At 47.1% G+C, this 5,463-nt stretch overlaps 1 long non-coding RNA gene across 1 annotated transcript in view; it reads left to right on the forward strand.

Annotated features, from left to right (window-relative positions):
* Positions 1-2,721: 2,721 nt before the first annotated feature.
* The window catches only part of LOC102771811, a 13,180-nt gene continuing 10,438 nt past the window's right edge, over positions 2,722-5,463 (forward strand). The window contains exon 1 of the long non-coding RNA XR_001513491.1: positions 2,722-2,876. This is a non-coding gene — a long non-coding RNA (uncharacterized LOC102771811). The remainder of the gene's footprint in view (positions 2,877-5,463) is intronic.

Below are 5,463 nucleotides of genomic sequence, written 5' to 3' on the forward strand. Positions count from 1 at the left end.
TAAATTCTTTGTTCTCTTGGGACTCGGGGCTCTCTCTCGCATCCAGTAATGGAGGCAGAGGGGGACCAAGCCCAGGCTTGAATAAAAGACTCTATGCTTTTGCATCGGACTCGGCACTCCCTGGTGGTTCTGTGGGGGGTCTTGAAATCTGGGCATAACATTATCTGTGATGCTCAAGTCAAACCTCCAGGGAGGTGGTGTTAGCATCTTACGTACAGAGAGACTGAGGCTCAGAGAGATTCAGTGACTCGCTCAGGGTCTTGCCCTGGGCCAGTCCTGAGTGTGTCTGATGGAACCCTGCGCTGGGGACTGGAACCAAAACAGAGTCTCTATACTCCTTCCTGGGAGAAGCCAGGGACCTGCACTGCTCAGTAGGAAGCCGGATCCTATTCCCCTCACCCCAAGAGCTTCATGGTTTGGGAGAGTGGGCTGTTGAAATGCAGGGAAGCCAGGGTCCATCTGGGCACGGAACGGTAGCTCAGGGCCAGCCAGGGGAGGACAGCCACACCCAGGGGCCACTGCCAAGTCTTCACGGGGAATGGAGTCCATCTATCCCTCCTTGTCCCATCGCACACGTAAATGGGACGCCCCTCCGTTCTCCTCCGCTCCTGTCCCCTCCAGAGGCAGGACCCACTCAAGCTGAGGCCAGAGCACCGGGTCTTTAGGTCATTAGCCTTGTCGCTAAGGCTTGTTTACCCTCCACAGGCCATGACTCTTCCTGCCTGACAAACGCCCCACGGCTGGATGTTTGTGTCACCAAAACCTGCCGGTGGTGCAACAGTTCGGGGACCAGTGACGTGGACACGATACCACGAAAAGGAGTCAATACCACAAATGGACGGAGTGCACTCTAAGTCAACATAGCAATGTTGTGCCCACAAAGATAAGGCTCTGAATTGTTTGTTTCTGTTTGTTTGTACCATTCCTCATCCCCAAAGATGGGAGGCTGCTGTCAGGAAAATGGAGATGATGATGATGATGATGATGATGATGATGATGATGATGATAGGGAGGGAGAGAGAGAGAGGAGACTCCCAGGACCAGTGAAAATAAGAAGAATAGCAGAAAATGAGGGCCTGATAAAGCACAAGGCCTGAAGGACACAAGCCCAGGCGCGGGAAGGCCACGCTGTGGTCAGTGAGTTTCACACTGGCTTTGGGTTTTCTGGACGCCCACGAAGGGGACGTTCAGCCAGTCACATACTCATCGTCATCAGAAACAGAAAGTGCACGGGACTCGCATGGAAAATAGAGCTTTCCCAAAGAGGGCGTTGCAGAATAGAGATCTCTGTGAGACCGTTTATACAGGTGTCTCTGGACTGTGAAAGTGACTGAGGAATGGCAATCTTGCTTAAGGTCAAGGTGAACAGCCCACATAGCTAAGCTTCTGGTGACAGGATCTATGGATAGAATTAAGAGTGCCTGCCATTTTTGAGTAGAAAGTTCTGTCTATTAAAATATTAACTAACATCAATAAATAGCTTTTAATTTTGTTAATATTTAAAAGAGTTCAATGCACAAAAAGTATAAAACACAGATAAGCAAAATATATATGATTATATATTTTTCCACCATTAGCATTTGTATATTCTTCCATATTTTTTCTAGGCATATATTTACATAATTTTATATAATTTTTTACAAATTTATTTTTATGTGATCAAGCTGTTTAGTAACCCAATTTATCATTTGAAGAGTACATCATATGTATACATCTATGTCAATAAGTGTTCATTCACAATATGATTGTTAATGGAGATTAATATGGACATACCATAATTTAACAATATCTTGTACATTATATTTTGCTTATTTGGTTGTCTGGTTTTTTATATGTTTTTATTGATTTTTAGAGAGAGAGGAAGGGAGAGGGATGGAGAGATAGAAACATCAATAACAGAAACATCATCAATTGGCTGCCCTCTGCACACTCCCGACTGGGGATTGAACCCAAAGCCCAGGCATGTGCCCTGTACTGGAATAGAACCATGCTCAACCACTGAGCCACACCAGCCAGGCTATTTGTTTTTTATTTTTTATTTACTGATTTTATTTACTTAAAAAACACATTTTTATTGATTTCGGAGAAGAAGGAAGAGGTAGAGAGAGATAGAAACATCAATGATGAGAGAAAATCATTGATTGGCTGCCTCCTGTATGCCCCACACTGGGGGATTGTACGGAGCAGCTATAGGGTTAAGCCTTAGGACTGACCTGTTGGTAAAGCCACAAACAAGTCCCAGCTTAGAGGGCACAGCATAATTAGGCTTGGCCTTATGAGCTCCCTAATCTTATCTGGGTAGCTAATGGGCTGAGGGAGATGCAGCAAGTGCTGCCAAAAGAAGTGAAACTCACAAGAACATTGTAACTATGGTGACCACTACCTTGTTTACCTCTGGCTATAAAATAAAGGCTCAGCTTGCTGTCTGATCTCTCTCTGTGGCCTCAGCCAGGCACAGGAAGATCCACCGAGACCAGCCGTGGGCAAACTACGGCCTGCGGGCCGGATCCGGCCCGTTTGAAATGAATAAAACTAAAAAAAAAAAAAAAAAGACCGTACCCTTTTATGTAATGATGTTTACTTTGAATTTATATGAGTTCACACAAACACTCCATCCATGCTTTTGTTCTGGCCCTCCGGTCCAGTTAAAGAACCTATTGTGGCCTCAGCCAGGCACAGGAAGATCCACCTAGACCCAGCTTATTCTCTTTGTCTGTCATTTCTCCATCTTTCGCCGCCCTCACTCAGGCTTTCGAACCCTTGGTTGAGCTGGCACGGCACACGTGGCGCCCAACACGGGGCCTGAGTTCGGGGGAACTGTAGTTGTCAGGTGAAAGGACGCTCCAGTGAAGCACATGCGAAAAACAAGAAAGAAGGTAAGGAGCGAAGTTCAGTAATAACTAGGTGTAAAGCATGGGAAATTCAGGATCGCAGGAAAAGAATTATATGTATCCATGCTTAAGGCTATGCTCCAAGCTCGGGGCTGTTCTGTGAGATATCAACAGCTCTTCGATTTGTTGGAGTTTATAAGTTAAACCTGCCCATGATCTTCTGAGATAGGCAAGGTAAATATAGAGGCATGGGAGAAGGTAGGAAAACAACTTAGAGATCATTATATCGCTGAAGGTCCAGAGGAAATGCCTGCCTCTGCTTTCAGTCTGTGGTCCCTAATTCGGGACTGCCCAGAGCCCACTCCAGAAAGGGAGTGGATGAATATGGCAGGGGAATCAAGACAGATGGGGGAAGGCTACCAGAGGACTTCTTGTCCTATGTATGGACCAACCTTCCCCTTTGCACTGGGGTTACTAGATGCAGTATCTGAGGAAGCTATGGCTCCTGGTGACTGGAACACTGTCGCGAAGGCTTCTCTCACCTGGAGATTACTTACTATGGAAACCTAATTGGGCAGAGCTTAGTGCGGAGCAGGCTAGCAGAAACCACGCTCATGGGGTGCCCATTACAATTTATATGCTCATGGGCACCGGGCCTCACGGGGCTTTGCAGGCTCAGTTAGTATACCCCATGCAAGCTTATCAGCAGATAAATATATGTCACCAAAACGTAGAGGCAAGTGCCAACAAAAGGGGAAAAGTCTTTAGACATAAGCAAAATTAGGCAAGACCCTGAGGAGCCATATCAGGATTTTGTGGCTCGTTTGTTCCCAGCCATAGGCAGGGTTGTGGCTGACCCTGAAGCTGGAATGATACTCGTGAAACAATTAGCTGTTGAAAATGCAAATAGAGTGTGTCAGGAGGCTTTACCTCCCCACGGGAAGAATGGGACTGTACATGATTTCATCTGTGTTTGTGCTGACCTTGGACCAGCCTACGTGCAAGGAGCAGTATTAGCTGCCACATTAAAGGAGGTGTTGTTCGCTGGTCAGCAGAAAAGGAGAGGGGGATGCTTTAACTGTGGCAAACGAGGGCATTTTGCTAAAGACTGTAATCCTCGAAAACAGAAGTCAAAGGCTACAGGGAGTGGAAACAAGCAGTCCGGACTATGTCCAAGATGCAGGAGAGGAAAGCACTGGGTAAATGGATGCCACACCAAGACTGATGCTGACGGTAATCCAGTACCCCCTAGGCACGGAAACTTCAAGCGGGGCCAGCCCTGGCCCCACCAAACAGTAGGGGCCTTATCCTTAACGCCACTACAGCCTTTCCAGCCTGCTCGGTCCCAAAACCAACGTTCGAAACCTCTACCGTGCCACCCCAGGAAGCGCAAGACTGGGCCTCAGTCCCACCTCCCGATATGTACTAACCCCGGAGATGGGGTCTCAGGCCATTGCCACCAGAGTGTATGGTCCCCTTCCTGCAAGCGTCATGGGACTACTTTTAGGGAGGAGCAGCTTAACATTGAAAGGGTTTCAAGTTCTGCCCAGGGTGAGAGATCAGGACTATACTGGAGAAATTAAAGTAATGGCACACACAATTAATACTATAGTTCAGGTCTTACCAGAAACAGAAATAGCACAAATTCTCCTTCTGCCTTACTACCCAGAAAGGCGGCCTTTAACCGGTCAGCCCCGTGGTGCAGCGGGCTTTGGGTCCAGTGACGCGGCATACGGGGCAAGATTAGGTAAGCAGGGCCGACCTGAGTTAGAACTAAGGGTTAATGGGAAACCTTTTAAAGGGGTTATAGATACTGGAGCTGACGTGTCAGTCATTGCTTCCAGACATTGGCCGCAGGCCTGGGCTTTAAACCCCACGGCTTCTGAATTGCAAGGAGTAGGACATGTTACTCAGCCCTTGAAGAGTGCTCAACTCCTTCGATGGGAAGATCCAGATAGAAATACAGGCTATTTTCAGCCTCATGTATTGCAACATTTGCCTGTAAACCTATAGGGTCGAGTTATACTAGAGCAGATGGGAGTTTTAATAACAAGTCCCAGTTCCATTGTGACATCTCAAATGCTTACTCAAGGATTTCACCCCCTAAGAGGGCTAGGAAAGAATCAGCAAGGGAAGCATTTATCTATCCCAATGTCCACTCAAAAGGGGAGGCACGGATTAGGTTACCAGAATTTTCAATAGGGGGCTTGATTGTCTCTCCAACCCACCGTACAGCCGCTAAAATTGCCTGGCTTGTGGATACCCGTCTGGGTTGATCAATGGCCCCTAGCTGCACAAGAATTGGTTTGAGTACAATTTGTGGCAGGGCATATTGAACCCACTCACAGTCCATGGAACACGCCCATATTTGTAATAAAGAAAAAGTCTGGTAAATGGACTATTGCAAGACCTAAGGGCAATTAATAAAACCATGGAGATTATGGGGCCCCTTCAGTGGGGGTTACCATCCCCAGCAGGTATTCCATTGAAATATAATTTATTGGTACTAGATCTTTTGTGTGTGTGTGTGTGTGTGTGTGTGTGTGTGTGTGTGTGTGTGTGAGAGAGAGAGAGAGAGAGAGAGCGAGAGAGAGTGTGTGTGTGTGTGTGTGTGTGTGGGGGCGCTGTGGGA

Source organism: Myotis davidii, unplaced genomic scaffold (genome assembly GCF_000327345.1).
Source record: "Myotis davidii unplaced genomic scaffold, ASM32734v1 scaffold97, whole genome shotgun sequence".
In the NCBI taxonomy this organism is placed as follows: Eukaryota; Metazoa; Chordata; class Mammalia; order Chiroptera; family Vespertilionidae; genus Myotis; species Myotis davidii.